Genomic DNA, 23748 nt, shown 5'->3' with positions numbered 1-23748 from the left:
TTCTTTGAAGAGACTACAAGAAAAAAAAACACCGATTGGGGGATCGACCCGAGTCTCCGCGTGACAGGCGGTGATATCTACCACTATTAACTTCAGCGACTGCAGCGCCAGTCAAAATAGGACAAGTCACAAATTTTATTTAAGTAACCTATTAAATGATGGCCACGATGGTTCGGAGTGAATGGGCATATAATTGCAACTGAAACTAATTTCAGTATGTCGGACATAGTATTTGTTTAGTCCCTGTACTTGTAGCGTTTTGTTCAATTTAGTTATTGTACGTTTATTTTTGTTGTAATCTTAGTCCCGGTACTTAAGAATTAGAACAATTAAGGACAGCATTAACACCGATAATTTTTTCCGTTTAATTTTTTTCTACGTGGCATTCGAACTGCCATGTCGGATTGTGCGATTGTGATTAAAAGGTTCATTACGGACAAATATAGTTAATAGCTTCGACCTTAGCTCAGATGTAGACGGAGGATGTGTGTTTAATTAATCTTAAATTGGAAATTCTTTTAGGTCGCTGGTTCGAATCCGGCAGGTAGGATTGATATTTCACAATATTAAGCTTTTAATTTTCCTTTTGAAGAGCTAAAAAAAACGCTGTTGCGGGGATCGAACCCAGGTCTCTCGCGTGACAGGCGCGGAATATCACCAACGATGCTGCATAAACGTTAGGCGTCGATTTTTTTGATTTATTTTTTTTAGTTTTTTTTTTTATTTTAATAAATTAAAAATTAAAATTTTTAATTGTAGTAAATAAAACATAAGGTTTCCATAGTTGTTTCTTAGAAAAATTTACGAAAGTGGTTGTAAATTGTTCAAATATTGTTTAAACCATCTATAATACAATAAATACTAAATTAAAGAACTATAGAGGCATTTTTGAGAAATTATGTGGACCAAACCGCCTTTTGGCTGTTTGCGGTGTATAAATCTCGAAAAAATACGTGATTTGAAAAAAAATTTGACCAAAAGTAACTACCGAGTCAAAAGTTATGCCTTCCAAAATTTTTCGAATTTTCAAAATAAAAAATAAAAATTCGCGCGAACGCCGTTAGGCGGCCTAGCATTCCTCGCGGCGGCCTCCCCCGCCAGCGACCGAGGCGCGATTTTTACAGCAATGTCACCACTATACAACAACGACATCGCGCGATCAGAACAGGACGTCACATATTACTTATTTAAGTAAACCCAATCTCAATGTGACACCAATGGTGCGTGTGGCCTTGTAATTGCAACTGAACTATCATTTCATAATCGGACAAAGTACTGTTTATGACCCCGTAGTGTAGCGTTTTGTTCATTTAGTCATTGTATCTTTATTTCGTGTAATTTAGTCCGTTTACTTTAGATTTTGAAAATTAAGTACAATATTAACACCGATAATTTTTTCCGTTAGATTTGTCACGCGGCATTCGAACTGCCGGTCAGATTGTGCATATGGAATAAAAGAGTATAAATCGGACCAAAATAATGTTAACAGCTCTGATTATAGTCAGTTGGGTAGAGTGGTGGACTGTAGTTGGACTCATCTAAATTGAAATTTCCTATGTCGTGGTTTGATTCCGGCAGATTGTGATGTTCTAATAATTAAGTTTTGAATTTTTCCTTCAAGAGCTAAAAAAAAAGACACTGTTGCCGAGGATCGAACCGAGTCTCTCGGGTGACAGGCGGGATACTCACCACTATACTACAACAACTCGTGCAATAGAAAAGACAGTCCACTTTCTATTTATGTAAGTCCAATCAATGTTGGCACCAGTGGTTCGTTTGCGATATAATTGGCAACTGAAACTAACATTTATTGTCGGACAAAGTACCTGTTTAGTCCTGTACGTAGCGTTTTGTTCAATTTGTTATTGTACGTTTTTTGTTGTTAATCTAGTCCCGTGGTACTTTAGAGTTTAGAACAATTAAGGACATCATTAACACCGTAATTTTTTCCGTTAAGTTTTTTTCACGTGCTTCGTACTGCTCATGGCGGATTGTGCGATGTGGCATAAAGAGTGCATAAGGAAAAAATAGTTAGTATAGCTCGACTTAGCTCAGTTGGTAGAGCGGACTGTAGTTTGATTAATCTAATTTGGAATCCTTAGGTTTTCGTTCGAATCTGACAGGTCGGATTGATTTTTACTATTTTAACGGTTTTAATTATTCTTTGAAGATGCTAAAAAAAACGCTGTTGCCGGGGATCGAACCCAGTCTCCGGTGACAAGCGGGAATACTCACACCATGCTGCATAAAACTTAGGCGCGATTTTATTTATTTTTTTTTATTTTATAAATTATAAAATTAAAATTTTTTAAATTAGTAATTAAACATAAGGTTTCCTAGTTGTTTCTTAGAAACTATTTACGAAGTGCGTTGTAAAATGTTCAAATATTGTTTAAAACCTAAAATACATTAAAACTAAATTAAGAACTAAAGCAGCATTTTTTGAGAATATTGTGGACCATAAACCGCCTCGGGCTGTTTGTGGTGTATAGATCTCGAAAAAATACGCGATTTGAAAAAAAATTTGACCAAATCAGACAACGATAAGTCAAAAGTTATGCCTTCCAAAACTTTTTCGACACTTCTTCAAAATAAAAAATAAAATATCGCCGAACCCGAGCCTATGTAGGCGGTCAAGGCCATTCCTCGCGGCGCGTCTCCCCCGCCAAGCGCCGAGGCCGATTTTTACCGGCAGCTGCTCACCACTATACTACAGACGATCTCGCGCGGCCAGAACAGGACAGTCACATATTACTATTTAAAGTAAACCGCATCATGTGACACCATGGTTGCGTTGTGGCATGTAATTGACAACTGAACTATCATTTCATGAGTGCGACAAGTACTGTTAAGTCCCCTTTAGTGTAGGGTTTTGTTCAATTAGTGATTGTATCCTTTATTTCGTGTAATTTAGTCTGTTTACTTTAAGATTTTGAACAATTTAAGACAATATTAACACGATAATTTTTTCCGTTAAGTTTGTCCACGCGCGCATTCGAACTGGCCATGTCAGATTTGCGATATGAATAAAAGAGTATAATCGGACCAAAATAAGTGTACAGCTCTGACCTTAGCTCAGTGGGTAGAGTGGTGGATGTAGTTGGACTAATCTAAAATGGAATCCTTAGGTCGCGCTGGTTTGATTCGGCAGTTGGATTGTATTGTTCTAATATATTTAAGTTTTTAATTTTTCCTTTGAAAAGCTAAAAAAAAAAAAAAAAACAGGGCCGTGCCAGGGATCGAACCTGGGTCTCGTCGCGTGACAGGCGGGATACTCACACTATCTACAAGACTCGCACAGAGACAGGAACAGTCACAATTTCTATTTAAATAGTCCAATCAAATGTGGCACATGGTTCGTGTGAGCGATCGAATTGCAACTGAAACTAACATTTCATAGTCGGACAAAGTACCTGATTAGTCCCTGTACTGTAGCGTTTTGGTTCAATTTAGTTATTGTACGTTTATTTTGTGTAATCTAGTCCGGTACTTTAAGATTTAGACAATTAAGGACACATTACACCGTAATTTTTTCCGTTAGGTTTTTTTCTACGTGGCATTCGAACTGCCATGTGGATTTGTGCGATGTGGCATTAAAGATGCAATACGGACAAAATAATAGTTTAATAGCCGACCGTTAGGCTCATTGGTTAGAGCGGAGGACTGTAGTTTGATTAATCTAAGTTGGATCCTTAGTCGCTGGTTTGAATCCGGCAGGTTGGATAGATTTTTTACTAATATTAAGCTTTTATTTTCCTTTGAAGAGCTAAAAAAACGCTGTTGCGGGGATCGAACCCAGGTCTCACCGCATGACAGCGGGATACTCACACCAATGCTGCATAAAACGTTAGGCGCCCCTAGGCGGCAAGGGGGCGCTAGCGACCGATTTTTTTATTTATTTTTTTTTAGTTTTTTTTTTTATATTTAATAAAATTAAAATTAAAATTTTTTAAATTTAGTAATAAACATAAGGTTTCATAGTTGTTCTTAGAAACTATTTACGAATGGTTTGTAAAATGATTCAAAATATTGTTTAAACCATCTAAATACATAAAAATATAAAATTAAGAACTAAAGAGGCAATTTTTTGAGAAATTAGTGGACCAAAAACCGCCATATGGCTGTTTGCGGTGTTGTTAGATCTCGAAAAAATACGCGATTTGAAAAAAAAATTTGACCAAATCAGACAACCGAGTCAAAAGTTATGCTTCCAAAACCTTTTCAAGATTTCAAATAAAATAAAAATTCGCCGAAACACGGCCGGTTAGGCGGTTTAGGCCATTTCCTCGCGGCGGCTCCCCCGCAAGCGCCGAGGCACGAATTTTACAGCACTGCTCACACTATACTACAACGACTCGCGCGGCCAGAACAGGACAGTCACATATTATATTTAAGTAACCAATCCAATGTGACACCATGGTGTGTGTGGCCATGTAATTGCAACTAAACTATCATTTCATAGTCGGACAATAGTACCTGTTAAGTCCCGTAGGTAGCGTTTTGTTAAATTTATTCATTGTAACTTTATTTCGTGTAATTATAGTTCCATTTTTTAAAATTTTGAACATTAAGGACAATATTACACGATAATTTTTTCCGTTAATTTGTCCCAGGCATTCAACATGCCATGTCAGATTGTGCGGTATATGGAATAAAAGAGTATAAATCGGACCAAGATAAATGTTCAGCTTCTGACCTTAGCTCAGTTGGTAGAGTGTGGACTGTAGTAGGACTAATCTATATTGGAATATCCTTAGGTCGCTGGTTTGATTCCGGCAGGTTGGATTGATGTTATACAATATTAAGCTTTTTTAATTTTTTCTTTGAAAGAGCTTAAGAAAAAAAAAGACGCCAGTTGCCGGGGATTGAACCCGGGTCTCCGCGTGACAGCGGGGATATCACCAATATACTACAGCGACTCGCGCGGCAAAATAAGACAGTCACAAATTTTATTTAGTAAACCCTATAATGTGGCACGTGTTCGTGTGGCGATATAATTGCAACTGAAACTAACATTATAGTCGGACAAGACTGTTTAGTCCCTGTACTGTAGCGGTTTTTTTTCAATTTAGTTATTGTACGTTTATTTTGTGTATCTGTCCGGGTACTTTAAGAATTAGAACAATAAGCAACATTAACACCGATAATTTTTCCGTTAAGTTTTTTTCTACGTGGCATTCGAACTGCCATGTCAGATTGTGCAGTGGGCATAAAAGAGTTCAATAACGACAAAAATATCAGTAATAGCTTCGACTTAGCTCAGTTGGTTAGAGCGGAAGATTGTGTTGATTAATCTAAATGGAATCCTTAGGTCGCTGGTTCAAATCGCGGCAGGTTGGATGATTTTTAAATATTAAGCTTATTTATTTCTTTGAAGAGCTAAGAAAAAACGTGTTGTCGGAGATCGAACCCAGGTCGTCCCGCGTGACAGGCGGGAATACTACCACAATGCTGATAAAACTTTAGGCGGCGATTTTTATTTATTTTTTTTGTTTTTTTTTTTTAATAAATAAAAAATTGAAATTTTTTAAATTTGTAATAAACATACGGTTTCATATTGTTTATTAGAAATCATTTACGAAAGTGGTTGTATAATGTTCAAATATGTGTTTAACATTCTAATACATAAAAAATAAATTAAGAACTAAGAGAGATTTTTGAGAAATTAGTTGGACCAAACCGCCTTGCTGTTTGCGGTTTCGTATAGATCTCGAAAAATACCCGATTTGAAAAAAAATTTGAGCAAACCAGACAACGAGTCAAAAGTTATCTTCCAAAATTTTTCGACATATTCAAAAAAAAAAAAAAAATTCGCCGAACCGGCCGGTTGGCGGTCTAGCCATTCTCGCGGGGCCTCCCCTCCCAGGGCCTAGGCGCGATTTTTGCAGCACTGTCTCCACTAATTACCACGATTCGCGCCGCAGAACAGGACAATCACATAATACTATTTAAGTAAACCAATCAATGTGACACATGGTGGTTGTGGCCATGTAATTGCGACTGAAACTAGCATTTCATAGTCGGACAGGTACTGTTACGTCCCCGTAGTGTAGCGTTTTTGTCAATTTAGTCATTGTACCTTTTATTTTGTGTAATTTAGTTCATTTACTTTAAGATTTTGAACAATTAGGTCAATATTATCACCGATAATTTTTTCCGTTAGTTTGTCCACGCGGCATTCGAACGATGCCATGTCAGATTGTGCGATATGGCATAGAAGAGTAATAATCGTGACAAAAATAATGTTTAACAGCTCAGACTTTAGCTCAGTTGGTAGACTTGTTGACTGTAGTTGGACTAATCTAATTGGAAAATTTAAGTCGCTGTTTGATTCCGGCAGGTTGTGATGATGTCGTACAATATTAAGCTTTTTATTTTTTTCCTTTGAAGAGCTAAAAAATAAAAAAAAAAAAAAAAAAAAGACGCCGTTGCGGGGATCAAACTCCTGGCCCTCCCGCGTGCACGAGGGGGGATACTCGACACTATACTACAACGACTGCACGTACGGTCGAACAGGAACAGTCACAAATTTCATTTAATAAAACCCAATCAAATGTGGCACCGATGGTGTCGTGTGGCGATCTAAATTGCAACTGAAACTAACATTCATAGTCGGACAAGTACCTGTCTAGTCCCTGTACTGTAGCCGTTTTGTTCAATTTAGTTATGTTACGTTTATTTTTGTGTAATTAGTCCGGTACTTTAAGATTAGAACAATTAAGGACAACATTAACACAATAATTTTTTCCGTTAAGTTTTTTTCTACGTGGCATCTCGAATGCCATTCGGATTGTGCGATGTGGCATAAAGATGATACGGAAAAAATATAGTTAATAGCTTCGACTTATATGAGCCAGTTGTAGATGCGGTGGACTGTAGTTTGATTAATTTATTAATTGGAAATCCTTGAGTCGCTGGTTTGATACGGCAGGTCGGATTGATTTTTACAATATTAAGCTTTTTTAATTTTTCCTTTGAAGAGCTAAGAAAAAATGCTGTTGCGGAGATCGAACCCAGGTCTCGCCGCGTGACAAGCGCGGGAATACTCACACCAATGCTGATAAACGTTAGCGCCCCTAGGCGGGCTTGGTGCCCAGGCGCCGATTTTTTTATTTTATTTTTTTTAATTTTTTTTATTTTTAATTAAATTAAAAATTAAATTTTTTAAATTTAGTTATTAAAACATAAGTTTCCATAGTTGTTTCTTAGAAAAATATTTGAAAGTGGTTTTGTAAAATTGTTCAAAATTGTTTAAACATCTAATACATAAAAAACTAAAACTAAGAACTAAAGAGGCATTTTTTGAGAAATAAGTGAACCAAATCGCCCTATGGCTGTTTGCGGTGATTAGATCTCGAAAAAATTACGCGCTTTGAAAAAACAACAATTAACCAAATCAGAAAATCGATGTCAAAAGTTATAGCTTCCAAAACTTTTTCGACAATTTTCAAAAAAAAAAAAAAATTCGCGAACCGGCCGGTTAGGGCGTCTAGGCATTCTCGCGGACGCCTCCACCGCCTAGTGCCTAGGCCGCATTTTTTTGCTGTTGGTCCAAAAGAGGTAATGAAAGTCTTAGAGGGGGGGGGGGGGTGAATAGACTTTCAAACATTTTCGCACAGCACGAACAATTGCTAAGACAAAGGATAAACCAAAACTCTTAACTAGATTGTTAGAGTATGGTGCACAGCGGAAATAAATAAACATAAAGTGTGTGTGAGATTGTGTGTGCAGTATATCTTGTGTAGAGCGCTATATGTAAAGAGCAGTAAGTAAAGAAAACAGTTAAGACACAAAAATTATAGTGGTTCGCGAGGTGGTAATCCTCCTCCATTGCTTTTTTCTCCAAGAGCCAATTCAACTATATCTACCACTCTTGTTCCAAGATTACAATGATTTCGTGATCTAGTGCTTTGATCACAAAGCCCGACTAATCACGCCAGTGACACCACACTGCTGCTTCGGGTTTCAGGTCCGCGCTCTACTATCCAGGATTTACGACTCCGCGTTTACTTTTCCCTGTCTTCCACATCTGGTAAAACTTATCTATGTCGGATCTGGTGCTTTGATCCTCAGTCCAACACCATCTCGCCAGTGCTCCGACATCTGCTGTCTTCGGATCTCACTAGCTCGTTGTTGACATCCTAGGATTTCACAGCTCCGTCGCTACTTTCTCCCTTCTTTGTTTTGCTCCAAAACAAGTGTGTCTTGCTTCCAACTTCTGAGACTCTGTAGTTGATCTTCAATGATGCGCAGGTTCTTTGATGAAGATAAACTCTGGAAAGATTTGTCTTGATAGCTCTGAGTGTTTTCTCTCTTTGAATATATCAAGGTAAAGCACTTGATTTTGCTCTTGCTGTTGCTCTGTTTAAGAACTCTCTAAATATTTTCTTTTGAAGCTCTCTGAGTTCTTTTTTTTTCTCACATTGAAGATTTTTAGCTCTTTTAAGCTTAATTGCTCTATTCGATTTTTGATGGATTCGAATTTTCTGCCTCTCTTGTTCGTGAGTTCTTGGTATGCTTTCTGTTCTTTTCACTTGCTGCTTCAAGTCTTGTATTCTTCATTCATTTTATAGCTGCGGTGATGAGAATTCGTCGTTGGGAAAGAGACGTTCATGTCAGAGATACTATATCTTATCTTCTGCAAAATGTCAGGAAAGAGATAAGCTAGCCTTTGAAAGATCTTCATCATCCATGTAAATGAGCTCCAAACTTCATCTGATATTCTCTTGGTTTTACGTTGAGTGGAAATATCTGGGTCTCAGTTTTGGTGTAGAATGGCTTCTCTGATTGCTCTGAAGTGTCCTTGTTATCTCTGGGATTCAAAATAATCTTTATTTTAATCCCATACTCAGTTAGAAGTTATTTCCTTGTGAGAATATTTTTCACCTGTAAGTTCTGCTTTCATCTTTCTTCTTCTCACGTCTGGGTGTTCTCAGACTTCAAACTGGTTTGAACTTCCACCCAATTTGAGATTTCTCCTTTGTAATGCAACAATTCAATTGGATTGTAATTGGCACGCCAAATTGAATTTCTCCTTTGTAATTGGCTCAATGGTCCTAACATCTCCTGGTGCTCAATTAGTTTCAATGTTGACTTCACGAATTGGACTTCTTTTGAATTTCATCTCATTCAATTGGCTCCTCAATGTCTCTTTTAATTAGGCTTCAATCTGAATTGCATCCTCACATTACTAACTGGTCCCAATCTGATTGCATCCCATACTACAACTTGCTCCTCAATGTCTTCCTTTTAATTGAGTCCCCAATTCTATGAATTGCATCCCATACTACAACTGGTCCCAATCTGAATTGCATCCTTACTACAACTGGTCCCCAATCTGAGATTGCATCCCATACTACAAACTGCGTCCACACCAATCTGATTGAATCCCATATACAACTTGCTCCTCAATGTCTCTTTTTAAATTGGTCCCCATCTGCCCAATCTGAATTGCATCCCATACTACAACTTCTCTCAATGTCTTCTTTTAATTGGTCCAATTGTTGCCTCCATAACTACAACTGTCCATCTGATTTGCATCCCATACTACAACTTGCTCGCTCAATGTCTTCTTTTAATTGGTCCCACTCATCTGAATTGCATCCTCCCAATTTTATTCTAAATTGGTACCACTTGAATTGATTCCTATCTCAATTTCTTGATCCCATTTCAATTGCCCAACTCATCAGATTAATTTAATTTTACTTCTCAATTTTACTTGTAAATTGTTGATGGTGAGTTTTGAACTTGAGCCATTTGGTATAATATATCAAGCATCATTCACTTCGTTCGTACAATTTGATTTAAATCTCAATCATTTGTGTACTTCTTTCTTTCTATAGATGCTTGATCCAAGTCAATTTCATGCATTTTCCATATTATTTTTCTTACGAAATTCTTCTGGATATCTTCATTTGAGTAGTAGCGATGTGAATCATTGTATCTTCATCTTCTTCTTCAATTTGTCATTTTTTCTCAGACAAATTTTGATTTCCGGCTTTATATACTTCCTTCTTTATTTTCATCCATCTTCCGCTGTTTTCTTTTATAATTAAATAAATTCCGTCATGCGTCTAAGACTAACTAGACCTATGAAATAAAAATTGGGGGAGGTCTACAAATACAAATTTGGCATATCAAAACCATTACACTTTATTCCTAAAAATTTCCCCCTTTTGATAATGCCCAAACCTATATATCAGTCATTGGTTTTAGTCTTTGAAACTAATCTTTTTGCTCAATTTTTTTGACAAAGCAAGATGAGTGTAACAAATGGTTTTTTTAGACAAATCAAAGAAACTTGTGAATTAAATTTTTTAGACAAGCTCCTAAGCTCTCTTGAATTATTTTTATTTTTGATCATCATCAATTTTTAATTTTGGCGTGCGTTTGACATATTTCTTGTCTTTTAATTCCGAAGTCTTAATTACATTAAACAATAAATTAAGATCAAATAGACCTTGGGAATTATTATTGAGATATTTCGTTTTTTAGAGAAAACGCCAATCAGAGGTTCGAAAATAGAGATATATCAGCTTAAGAGAATTTTCAGTTACTTCTGGGTTTCTCTACACCAAAGTTCTATTCTTACAATTTCTTGTACATGTTCTCTGGAGTTTGAGAATCATCTTTTGAACTTTGCATTCTGAAATTTTTTTGTAAGCTGTCCGGCCATATAATGTCAAAAGCTTCTTGATATTGTTGCCGGAAGAACTCCGTTCTCCCACCATAAACAATTCTTCGAAGTTTCTTTCTTCTCACAGATTCTGCCCATATTTCGGTTGAATCTCTTAGTTCATACACATCTGTTTCCTTTTGCCTTTCTTCTTTATTTTTCCGAATCCATCGGGCTTGATCGGTGCAGGCCATTTTGTCATGCTTGGTAGATTTTCCTTAGTCCATACGGTGTTGTGGCTAGGTTACCCTTAGAGATCGAACCAGCCACGCTGTTCAGCACCTTCAGATTTATCGTACCAAGACTAGGATTCACGAACTGAGCAACCAAGATCGGATGGTCCTTGGTGACGATTGTCGCGTGGCTTTGGCTCTCCTTGAGTAGACACTACTGGCTGTTGTTGACTTCCAAGATAAATTCTTGTTGTTGCAAAGCAAGTGACTGAGAATTTCTTCCCCTTTTGGCGTTATCAACCAAAATCTCAAGTGGTCTTAAATATCTCGGTCTTGGTTTGTTACAGTTTCAACACTGTTGTCTCGCGCGTCTTACAATGGAAAACCGGTTTGCCGTTGTCAGCTCTGCTTTGTAACAAGCTAGACATCAAGAGGTTCAAGCCCTTCTAGTTTGTTGATTCAGCTTTCTGTGGTCATTTGAATTGGCTTTATTTGTCTCAAGTGACGCGTTGTTTAATCTTTTCAGTGCTTCTTCGTTCCTTCTGCATAGAGGTGAATCCTCAAGTAAGTTCTATTTTATCCCCGTCCACCCCTCTCTCCTTACCATCAAATCTTTTTGCTCTTTGTCTCAATTGTGTGTCTTTTCAATTAATATTTTTGATGCCTATTAAGCTCCTTTCTACGCATTCGACTTGTTAAATCGTGTGTTTCGCTTTTTAGCTTTGTGTTTTTTGTTCATTACCAACCCTTCCTTCCCACACCTGTTCTGAGAACACCATATCATCCTGGATTCAGGCTCTTTGGGCAAATAACGATAGAAAATACTCGCCATCATCTTGATACATTCATCTACACAAGTTTTTGAGGGGATCCGTATGACTTCTATTCGGATTCTGTTGAGACAACTGTTTTATAATAGTTGCTCCCTTTTGCTTCAGGTGATTCGGTTTCTTGGTTGAGATCACAAACTTGTTCTTTCTCTAGTGACTTCTTTTCGTGTAGTATGTTCTGTCAAATAATTCTTCATTTCTAGACAACTAGGGTCCCTCGGTCGCATTGCTAGACTCGTTATGGTTTTGTACTGCTCAATACACTTCGGATTAATCCTCTGTGGATGGTGTCTATTTCCGTTTAGCTAACTTCTTACTGATAATTCCATTGGGTATATTGCTTTTCTTTCTCTACTGACATATCTTTCCGCTTTTCTTAAAATTAAGAACTAAAGAGGCATTTTTTTGAGAAATTAGTGACCAAACGCCTTTGGCTGTTTGCGGTGTATAAATCTCGAAAAAATACGTGATTTGAAAAAAAAATTTGACCAAATCAGACTACCGAGTCAAAAGTTATGCCTTCCAAAACTTTTTCGACATTTTCAAAATAAAAAATAAAAATTCGCCGAACCGGCCGGTTAGGCGGCCTAGGCCATTCCTCGCGGCGGCCTCCCCGCCAAGCGCCGAGGCGCGATTTTACAGCACTGCTCACCACTATACAACAACGACTCGCGCGACAGAACAGGACAGTCACATATTACTATTTAAGTAAACCCAATCCAATGTGACACCATGGTGCGTGTGGCCTTGTAATTGCAACTGAAACTATCATTTCATAATCGGACAAAGTACCTGTTATGTCCCCCGTAGTGTAGCGTTTTGTTCAATTTAGTCATTGTACCTTTATTTCGTGTAATTTAGTCCGTTTACTTTAAGATTTTGAACAATTAAGGACAATATTAACACCGATAATTTTTTCCGTTAAGTTTGTCCACGCGGCATTCGAACTGCCATGTCAGATTGTGCGATATGGAATAAAAGAGTATAAATCGGACCAAAATAATGTTAACAGCTCTGATCTTAGCTCAGTGGGTAGAGTGGTGGACTGTAGTTGGACTAATCTAAATTGAAAATCCTTAGGTCGCTGGTTTGATTCCGGCAGGTTGGATTGATGTTCTAATATATTAAGCTTTTTGAATTTTCCTTTCAAGAGGATCGAACCCGAGTCTCCTCGGGTGACAGGCGGGGATACTCACCACTATACTACAACAACTCGTGCAATAGAACAAGACAGTCACAAATTTCTATTTATGTAAGTCCAATCAAATGTGGCACCATGGTTCGTGTGGCGATCTAATTGCAACTGAAACTAACATTTCATTGTCGGACAAGTACCTGTTTAGTCCCTGTACTGTAGCGTTTTGTTCAATTTAGTTATTGTACGTTTATTTTGTGTAATCTAGTCCCGGTACTTTAAGATTTAGAACAATTAAGGACATCATTAACACCGTAATTTTTCCGTTAAGTTTTTTTTCTACGTGGCATTCGAACTGCCATGTCGGATTGTGCGATGTGGCATAAAAGAGTGCAATAAGGAAAAAAATATAGTTAATAGCTCCGACCTTAGCTCAGTTGGTAGAGCGGAGGACTGTAGTTTGATTAATCTAAGTTGGAAATCCTTAGGTTGTTCGTTCGAATCTGACAGGTCGGATTGATTTTTACAATCTTAAGCGTTTTAATTATTCCTTTGAAGAGCTAAAAAAAAAACGCTGTTGCGGGATCGAACCCAGGTCTCCCGCGTGACAAGCGGGAATACTCACCACCAATGCTGCATAAAACGTTAGGCGCCGATTTTTTTATTTATTTTTTTTATTTTTAATAAAATTAAAAATTAAAAATTTTTAAATTTAGTAATAAAACATAAGGTTTCCATAGTTGTTTCTTAGAAACTATTTACGAAAGTGGTTGTAAAATTGTTCAAAATATTGTTTAAACCATCTAAATACATAAAAAACTAAAATTAAGAACTAAAGAGGCATTTTTTGAGAAATTAGTGGACCAAACCGCCTCGGGCTGTTTGTGGTGTATAGATCTCGAAAAAATACGCGATTTGAAAAAAAATTTGACCAAATCAGACAACCGAGTCAAAAGTTATGCCTTCCAAAACTTTTTTCGACATTTCAAAATAAAAAATAAAAATTCGCCGAACCGCGTTAGGCGGTCAAGGCCATTCCTCGCGGCGGTCTCCCCGCCAAGCGCCGAGGCACGATTTTTACGGCACTGCTCACCACTATACTACAACGACTCGCGCGCAGAACAGGACAGTCACATATTACTATTCAAGTAAACCCAATCCAATGTGACACCATGGTGCGTGTGGCCATGTAATTGCAACAACTGAAACTATCATTTCATAGTCGGACAAAGTACCTGTTAAGTCCCCTTAGGTGTAGCGTTTTGTTCAATTTAGTCATTGTACCTTTATTTCGTGTAATTTAGTCTGTTTACTTTAAGATTTTGAACAATTAAGGACAATATTAACACCGATAATTTTTCCGTTAAGTTTGTCCACGCGGCATTCGAACTGCCATGTCAGATTGTGCGATATGGAATAAAAGAGTATAAATCGGACCAAAATAATGTTAACAGCTCTGACCTTAGCTCAGTGGGTAGAGTGGTGGACTGTAGTTGGACTAATCTAAATTGGAAATCCTTAGGTCGCTGGTTTGATTCCGGCAGGTTGGATTGATGTTCTAATATATTAAGCTTTTTAATTTTTCCTTTGAAAAGCTAAAAAAAAAAAAAAAAAAAAGAGGCCGTTGCCAGGGGATCGAACCTGGGGTCTCTCGCGTGACAGGCGGGGATACTCACCACTATACTACAACGACTCGCACAGGCAGAACAGGACAAGTCACAAATTTCTATTTAAATAAGTCCAATCAAATGTGGCACCATGGTTCGTGTGGCGATCGAATTGCAAACTGAAACTAACATTTCATAGTCGGACCAACAGTACCTGTTTAGTCCCTGTACTGTAGCGTTTTGTTCAATTTAGTTATTGTACGTTTATTTTGTGTAATCTAGTCCCGGTACTTTAAGATTTAGAACAATTAAGGACAACATTAACACCGTAATTTTTTCCGTTAGGTTTTTTTCTACGTGGCATTCGAACTGCCATGTCGGATTGTGCGATGTGGCATAAAAGAGTGCAATACGGACAAAAATATAGTTAATAGCTCCGACCTTAGCTCAGTTGGTAGAGCGGAGGACTGTAGTTTGATTAATCTAAGTTGGAAATCCTTAGGTCGCTGGTTTGAATCCGGCAGGTTGGATAGATTTTTTACAATATTAAGCTTTTTAATTTTTTCCTTTGAAGAGCTAAAAAAAACGCTGTTGCCGGGGCATCGAACCCAGGTCTCCCGCATGACAGGCGGGAATACTCACCACCAATGCTGCATAAAACGTTAGGCGCCCCCTAGGCGGCCAAGGGGGCGCCTAGGCGCCGATTTTTTTTATTTATTTTTTTTTAGTTTTTTTTTTTTATATTTAATAAAATTAAAAATTAAAATTTTTAAATTTAGTAATAAAACATAAGGTTTCCATAGTTGTTTCTTAGAAACTATTTACGAAAGTGGTTGTAAAATTGTTCAAAATATTGTTTAAACCATCTAAATACATAAAAAACTAAAATTAAGAACTAAAGAGGCATTTTTTTGAGAAATTAGTGGACCAAACCGCCTATGGCTGTTTGCGGTGCTATAGATCTCGAAAAAATACGCGATTTGAAAAAAAAATTTGACCAAATCAGACAACCGAGTCAAAAGTTATGCCTTCCAAAACTTTTTCAAGATTTTCAAAATAAAAAATAAAAATTCGGCCGAACCGGCCGGTTAGGCGGTTTAGGCCATTCCTCGCGGCGGCCTCCCCCCGCCAAGCGCCGAGGCACGATTTTTACAGCACTGCTCACCACTATACTACAACGACTCGCGCGGCAGAACAGGACAGTCACATATTACTATTTAAGTAAACCCAATCCAATGTGACACCATGGTGTGTGTGGCCATGTAATTGCAACTGAAACTATCATTTCATAGTCGGACAAAGTACCTGTTAAGTCCCCGTAGTGTAGCGTTTTGTTAAATTTATTCATTGTAACTTTATTTCGTGTAATTTAGTCCATTTACTTTAAGATTTTGAACAATTAAGGACAATATTAACACCGATAATTTTTTCCGTTAAGTTTGTCCACGCGGCATTCGAACTGCCATGTCAGATTGTGCGATATGGAATAAAAGAGTATAAATCGGACCAAAATAATGTTCAGCTCTGACCTTAGCTCAGTTGGTAGAGTGGTGGACTGTAGTAGGACTAATCTAAATTGGAAATCCTTAGGTCGCTGGTTTGATTCCGGCAGGTTGGATTGATGTTATACAATATTAAGCTTTTTAATTTTTTCTTTGAAGAGCTAAAGAAAAAAAAAAGACGCCGTTGCCGGGGATTGAACCCGGGTCTCCCGCGTGACAGGCGGGGATACTCACCACTATACTACAGCGACTCGCGCGGCAAAATAAGACAGTCACAAATTTCTATTTAAGTAAACCCTATCAAATGTGGCACGATGGTTCGTGTGGCGATATAATTGCAACTGAAACTAACATTTCATAGTCGGACAAAGTACCTGTTTAGTCCCTGTACTGTAGCGTTTTGTTCAATTTAGTTATTGTACGTTTATTTTGTGTAATCTAGTCCCGGTACTTTAAGAATTAGAACAATTAAGGACAACATTAACACCGATAATTTTTTCCGTTAAGTTTTTTTCTACGTGGCATTCGAACTGCCATGTCAGATTGGTGCGATGTGGCATAAAAGAGTTCAATACGGACAAAAATATAGTTAATAGCTTCGACCTTAGCTCAGTTGGTAGAGCGGGAAGATTGTAGTTTGATTAATCTAAATTGGAAATCCTTAGGTCGCTGGTTCAAATCCGGCAGGTTGGACTGATTTTTTACAATATTAAGCTTATTAATATTTCCTTTGAAGAGCTAAGAAAAACGCTGTTGCCGGAGATCGAACCCAGGTCTCCCGCGTGACAGGCGGGAATACTCACCACCAATGCTGCATAAAACGTTAGGCGCCCGATTTTTTTATTTATTTTTTTTTGTTTTTTTTATTTTTAATAAAATAAAAAATTGAAATTTTTTAAATTTTGTAATAAAACATACGGTTTCCATAGTTGTTTATTAGAAACTATTTACGAAAGTGGTTGTAAAATTGTTCAAAATATTGTTTAAACCATCTAAATACATAAAAAACTAAAATTAAGAACTAAAGAGGCATTTTTTTGAGAAATTAGTGGACCAAACCGCCTTTGGCTGTTTGCGGTGTATAGATCTCGAAAAAATACGCGATTTGAAAAAAAAATTTGACCAAACCAGACAACCGAGTCAAAAGTTATGCCTTCCAAAACTTTTTCGACATATTCAAAAAAAAAAAAAAAAAAATTCGCCGAACCGGCCGGTTTGGCGGTCTAGGCCATTCCTCGCGGCGGCCTCCCCCTTCCCAGCGCCTAGGCGCGATTTTTGCAGCACTGCTCACCACTATACTACAACGATTCGCGCGGCAGAACAGGACAGTCACATAATACTATTTAAGTAAACCCAATCCAATGTGACACCATGGTGCGTGTGGCCATGTAATTGCAACTGAAACTAGCATTTCATAGTCGGACAGAGTACCTGTTACGTCCCCGTAGTGTAGCGTTTTGTTCAATTTAGTCATTGTACCTTTATTTTGTGTAATTTAGTCCATTTACTTTAAGATTTTGAACAATTAAGGTCAATATTATCACCGATAATTTTTTCCGTTAAGTTTGTCCACGCGGCATTCGAACTGCCATGTCAGATTGTGCGATATGGCATAGAAGAGTATAAATCGGACAAAAATAATGTTAACAGCTCAGACCTTAGCTCAGTTGGTAGACTGGTGGACTGTAGTTGGACTAATCTAAATTGGAAATCCTTAAGTCGCTGGTTTGATTCCGGCAGGTTGGATTGATGTTCTACAATATTAAGCTTTTTAATTTTTCCTTTGAAGAGCTAAAAAAAAAAAAAAAAAAAAAAAAAAAGACGCCGTTGCCGGGGATCAAACCCTGGCCTCCCGCGTGACAGGCGGGGATACTCACCACTATACTACAACGACTCGCACGGTCGAACAGGACAGTCACAAATTTCTATTTAAGTAAACCCAATCAAATGTGGCACCATGGTTCGTGTGGCGATCTAATTGCAACTGAAACTAACATTTCATAGTCGGACAAAGTACCTGTCTAGTCCCTGTACTGTAGCGTTTTGTTCAATTTAGTTATTGTACGTTTATTTTTGTGTAATCTAGTCCCGGTACTTTAAGATTTAGAACAATTAAGGACAACATTAACACCGATAATTTTTTCCGTTAAGTTTTTTTCTACGTGGCATTCGAACTGCCATGTCGGATTGTGCGATGTGGCATAAAAGAGTGCAATACGGACAAAAATATAGTTAATAGCTTCGACCTTAGCTCAGTTGGTAGAGCGGAGGACTGTAGTTTGATTAATTTAAATTGGAAATCCTTAGGTCGCTGGTTTGAATCCGGCAGGTCGGATTGATTTTTTACAATATTAAGCTTTTTAATTTTTCCTTTGAAGAGCTAAGAAAAAACGCTGTTGCCGGAGATCGAACCCAGGTCTCCCGCGTGACAGGCGGGAATACTCACCACCAATGCTGCATAAAACGTTAGGCGCCCCCTAGGCGGCTTGGGTGCCCCAAGGCGCCGATTTTTTTATTTATTTTTTTTAATTTTTTTTATTTTTAATTAAATTAAAAATTAAAATTTTTTAAATTTAGTTATAAAACATAAGGTTTCCATAGTTGTTTCTTAGAAACTATTTATGAAAGTGGTTGTAAAATTGTTCAAAATATTGTTTAAACCATCTAAATACATAAAAAACTAAAACTAAGAACTAAAGAGGCATTTTTTTGAGAAATAAGTGAACCAAATCGCCTTTGGCTGTTTGCGGTGTATAGATCTCGAAAAAATACGCGATTTGAAAAAACAAATTAACCAAATCAGAAAATCGAGTCAAAAGTTATGCCTTCCAAAACTTTTTCGACATTTTCAAAAAAAAAAAAAAAAAATTCGCCGAACCGGCCGGTTAGGCGGTCTAGGCCATTCCTCGCGGCGGCCTCCCACCGCCTAGTGCCTAGGCGCGATTTTTGCTGTTGGTCCCAAAAGAGGTAAGGTGAAAGTCTAGAGGGGGGGGGGGGGTGAATAGACTTTCAAACATTTTCGCACAGCACAACAATTGCTAAGACAAAGATAAACCAAAACTCTTAACTAGATTGTTAGAGTATGGTGCACAGCGGAAATAAATAAACATAAAGTGTGTGTGAGATTGTGTGTGCAGTATATCTTCGTGTAGAGCGTATATGTAAAGAGCAGTAAGTAAAGAAAACAGTAAAGAACACAAGACAATTATAGTGGTTCGCGAGGTGGTGTAATCCTCCTACTCCACTTGCTCTTTTCTCCAAGAGCCAATTCACTATATCTACCACTCCTTGGTTCCAAGATACAATGAATTCCGTGATCTAGTGCTTTGATCACAAAGCCCGCACTAATCACGCCCAGTGACACCACACTGCTGCTTCGGGTTTCACGTCCCCGCGCTACTATCCCAGGATTTCACGACTCCGCGTTACTTTCCCCCCGTCTTCCACACTCCGGTAAAAACGTATCCCGTGATCTGGTGCTTTGATCACCAAGCCCACACCAATCACGCCCAGTGCCTCCGACACTGCTGCTTCGGATCTCACAGCTCCGTGTGACAATCCAGGATTTCACAGCTCCGTGCTACTTTCCTCCCTTCTCTTGTTTTGCTCCAAAACAAGTGTTGTCTTGCTTCCAACTTCTGAGACTCTGTAGTTGATCTTCAATGATGCGCAGGTCTCTTTGATGAAGATAAACACTCTGGAAAGATTTCTCTTGATAGCTCTGAGTGTTTTCTCTCTTTGAATATATCAAGTAAAGCACTTGATATTTTTGCTCTGCTTTGCTCTGTTTAAGAACTCTCTAAATATTTTTCTTTTGAAGCTCTCTGAGTTCTTTTTCTTTTCTCACACTTGAAGATTTTAGCTCTTTTAAGCTTAATTGCTCTATTCGATCTTTTGATGGATTCGAATTTTCTGCTCTCTTGTTCGTGAGTTCGTTGTATGCTCTTCTGCTCTTCTTCACTGCTGCTTCAAGTCTTTATATCTTCATCATTTTATAGCTGGTGATGAGAATTCGTCCGTTGGAAAGAGACGCTTCCATGTCAGAGATCTTATCTTATCTTCTGCAAAAATGTCAGAAAGAGATAAGCTAGCCGTTTGAAAGATCTTCATCTCCATGTAAATGAGCTCCCAAACTTCATCTGATATTCCTCTGGTTTTACGTTGAGTGGAAATATCTGGGTCTCAGTTTTGGTGTAGAATGGCTTCTCTGATTAGCTCTGAAGTGGTCCTTGTATCTCTGGGATTCAAAAATAATCTTTATTTTAATCCCATACTAGTTAGACTAGTATTTTCCTTGTGAGAATATTTTTCACTGTAAGTTCTGCTTCATCTTCTTCATTCTCACGTCTGGGTGTTCTCAGACTTCAAACTGGCTTTGAACTTCCACCCAATTTGAATTTCTCCTTTGTAATTGACACCCAATTTCAATTGGCTTGTAATTGGCACCCAAATTGAATTTCTCCTTTGTAATTGGCTCCCAATGGCTCCTAACATCTCCTGGTGCTCCAATTACTTCTCAATGTTGACTTCGAAATTGGACTTCTCTTTGAATTTCATCTCAATTCAATTGCTCCTCAATGTCTTCTTTTAATTGGTCCCCAATCTGAATTGCATCCCATACTACAACTGGTCCCCAATCTGAATTGCATCCCATACTACAACTTGCTCCTCAATGTCTTCTTTTAATTGGTCCCCAATCTGAATTGCATCCCATACTACAACTGGTCCCCAATCTGAATTGCATCCCATACTACAACTGGTCCCCAATCTGAATTGCATCCCATACTACAACTGGTCCCCAATCTGAATTGCATCCCATACTACAACTTGCTCCTCAATGTCTTCTTTTAATTGGTCCCCAATCTGACCCCAATCTGAATTGCATCCCATACTACAACTTGCTCCTCAATGTCTTCTTTTAATTGGTCCCCAATCTGAATTGCATCCCATACTACAACTGGTCCCCAATCTGAATTGCATCCCATACTACAACTTGCTCCTCAATGTCTTCTTTTAATTGGTCCCCAATCTGAATTGCATCCTCCCAATTTTAATTCTACATTGGCTACCAACTTGAATTGATTCCTATCTCAATTTCTCTGATCCCAATTTCAATTGCCCAACTCCATCAGATTAATTTAATTTTACTTCTCAAATTTTACCTTGTAAAATTGTTGATGGTGAGTTTTGAACTTGAGCCATTTCGGATAATATATCAAGCATCATTCACTTCGTTCGTACAACTTTTGATTAAATCTCCAATCACATTTGATGTACTTCTTTCTTTCTATAGATGCTTGATCTCCAAGTCAATTTCATGCATTCTTCCAATATTAATTTTCTTCACGAAAATTCTTCTGGGATATCTTCTTTGAGTAGTAGCGATGTGAATATTGTATCATTCATCTTCTTCTTCAATTTGTCATTTTCTCCAGACAAATTCTTGATTTCCGGCTTTATATCTTCTTCTTCTATTTTCATCCATCTTCCGCTGTTTTTCTCTTTTCATAATTAAATAATTTCCCGATCATGGTCTAAGACTCTACTAGACCTATGAAATAAAATTGGGGGATCTACAAATACAAATTTGGCATATCAAAACCATTACACTTTATTCCTAACAATTTCCCCCCTTTTGATAATGCCAAAACCTATACTCAGTCATTGGCTTTAAGTCTTTGAAAACTAATCTTTTTGCTCAATTTTTTTTGACAAAGCCAAGATGAGTGTAACAAATGGTTTTCTAGACACAATCAAAAGAAACTTGTGAATTAAATTTTTAGACAAGCTCCTAAACGCATCTTGAATTATTTTTATTTTGATCATCATCAATTTTTAATTTTGGCGTGCGTTTGACATATTTCTTGTCTTTTAATTCACGAAGGTCTAATTACATTAAACAAATAAAATTAAAGACTCAAAATAGACCTTGGGAAATTATTATTGAGATATTTCGATTTTTTAGAGAAAAACGCAACAGAGGTTCGAAAATAGAGAATATATCAGCTTAAGAGAATTTTCAGATTACCTTCTGGGTTTCTTCACACCAAAGTCTTTCTTCAAAATTTCCTTGACATGTTCTCTGAGTTTGAAGAAATCATCTTTGAACTTTGCATTCTGAAATTTCTTTGTAAGCTGTCCGGCCATATAATGTCCAAAAGCTTCTTTGATATTGTTGCCCGGAAGAACTCCGTTCTCCCACCATAAGACACATTCTTCGAAGCTTCTTTCTTCTCCAAGATTCATGCCCATATTTCCGGTGAAATCTCTTAGTTCATACCACATCTCGGTTCTTTTCCTTTTGCCTTCTTCTTCTTTATTCTTTTCCGAGATCCATTGGGCTTGATCGGCTGCAGGCCATTTCTTGATCATGCTTGGTAGATTTTCCTTAGTCCATACGGTTGTCTGATTGGCGGTACCCTTAGAGCATTCGAACCAGCCACGCTGTTCAGCAACCTTCGATGTACTCGTACCAAGACTAGGATTCACGAACTGAGCAAAACCAATCTGAGATGGTCCTTGTGAGGATTGTCCGCGGCTTTGGCCTCTACCTTGAGTAGACACTACTGGCTGTTGTTGACTTCCAAGAATAAATTCTTGTTGTTGCAAAGCCAAGTGACTGAGAATTTCTTCCCCCCTTTTGGCGTTATCAACCAAAAATCCAAGGGTCTTAAAATCTCGGTCTTGGTTTGCCTTCACAGTTTCAACACTGTTGTGCGTTTCAATGGAAACGGTTTGCACGTTGTCCAGCTTGTTTGTTGTAACTGCGAGTTCAGCTTCAAGTTTGTTGATTCAGCTTTCTTGGTCTTGAATTGCTTTGATTTGTCTCAAGTGACGTTCGTTGTTAATCTTTTCAGCTGCTTCTCGTTCCTTCTTCATGAGCTGAATCACTTCAAGTAAGTCTTTTGTCAATTCTCCTTTCAAAATTCTTTCTGCTTTGTCAATCTGGGTCTTCAAAATATTTTGATGCTCCATTAACTCCTTCAGATTGACTTGTACATCCGTGTGTTGTTGTTCTAGCTTTTGGTTTTGTTCAACCAACTTTTCTCCAACTGTTTGAGAAACAACATCACTGGATTCGGCTACTTTGGCAAATAAGGATGAAAATATGCCATCATCTTGATCATTCATCTACACAAAGTTTTGAGGGGATCCGAATGGACTTCTATTCGGATCTGTGAGAACAACTGTATCAATAAGTTGCATCCCTTCTTCTTCAGGTGATTCGGCTTCTTGGTTGAGATCACCAACTTGTTCTTCTAGGACTTCTGTTCTTGTGTAGTTGTCTGCAAATAATTCTTCATTTTCTAGAACAGGGTCCACGGTAGGCATGGTAGACTCGGTATGGTGTACCGGCAATACACTGGATAAGTCCTCTGTGATTGGTTGTCTATTCTCAGTAGCAACTTCTACTGCTACTTCCACTGGTATATTGCTTCTTCTTTCTTCTGACACTTGTTCTCTTTCTTCTTCTCGTACTGACACTTCTCCTCTTAATTCTTTTCTTCTCTTATCCCTTTTGTAGCCATAATATGTAATTTTTTTAATTCCTTTTTATTTTTTTTTATTCATATATATTTTTTTTTGTGTGTCTTTTTGGCTACGAAACTTTTGATCTTTTTATATTCGTAGGGATTTTTCATTTTGTAGGAGAGAGAGACAGAGAGAAAATAGAGATAGACAAAACCAGTAGCAAAAACATCCCTTTTTCATTATTTATCTCCTTCTTAGGGAGAGAGAAAGAGACAACATTTTTGGATCAGATCACATCACATATTCAGGCTTCATCAGTAGAGAGACCAGCGCCGTGATTAGTCTCAAGATCA

At 37.7% G+C, this 23748-nt stretch overlaps 5 non-coding genes across 5 annotated transcripts; 3 read left to right on the top strand and 2 right to left on the bottom strand.

Moving 5' to 3' along the window:
- Positions 1 to 13235: 13235 nt before the first annotated feature.
- On the top strand, positions 13236 to 13329 carry TRNAY-GUA. The gene is made up of 2 exons: positions 13236 to 13272; positions 13294 to 13329. It is a non-coding gene; the product is annotated as a tRNA-Tyr (tRNA).
- Positions 13330 to 14856: 1527 nt separating this feature from the next.
- Positions 14857 to 14950, top strand: TRNAY-GUA. Its single transcript has 2 exons — positions 14857 to 14893; positions 14915 to 14950. It is a non-coding gene; the product is annotated as a tRNA-Tyr (tRNA).
- A 1151-nt stretch (positions 14951 to 16101) lies between these two features.
- TRNAD-GUC lies at positions 16102 to 16173 on the bottom strand. The gene has a single exon. It is a non-coding gene; the product is annotated as a tRNA-Asp (tRNA).
- Positions 16174 to 17744: 1571 nt separating this feature from the next.
- TRNAD-GUC lies at positions 17745 to 17816 on the bottom strand. The gene has a single exon. It is a non-coding gene; the product is annotated as a tRNA-Asp (tRNA).
- A 347-nt stretch (positions 17817 to 18163) lies between these two features.
- TRNAY-GUA lies at positions 18164 to 18257 on the top strand. The gene is made up of 2 exons: positions 18164 to 18200; positions 18222 to 18257. It is a non-coding gene; the product is annotated as a tRNA-Tyr (tRNA).
- Positions 18258 to 23748: the final 5491 nt, after the last annotated feature.

The sequence above is a fragment of the Ipomoea nil genome, unplaced genomic scaffold, assembly GCF_001879475.1.
Source record: "Ipomoea nil cultivar Tokyo-kokei standard unplaced genomic scaffold, Asagao_1.1 scaffold2701, whole genome shotgun sequence".
NCBI classification, from domain to species: domain Eukaryota; kingdom Viridiplantae; phylum Streptophyta; class Magnoliopsida; order Solanales; family Convolvulaceae; genus Ipomoea; species Ipomoea nil.
The sequence above is the reverse complement of the archived record's forward strand: the minus strand, read 5'-3'. Positions and strand labels throughout refer to the sequence as shown.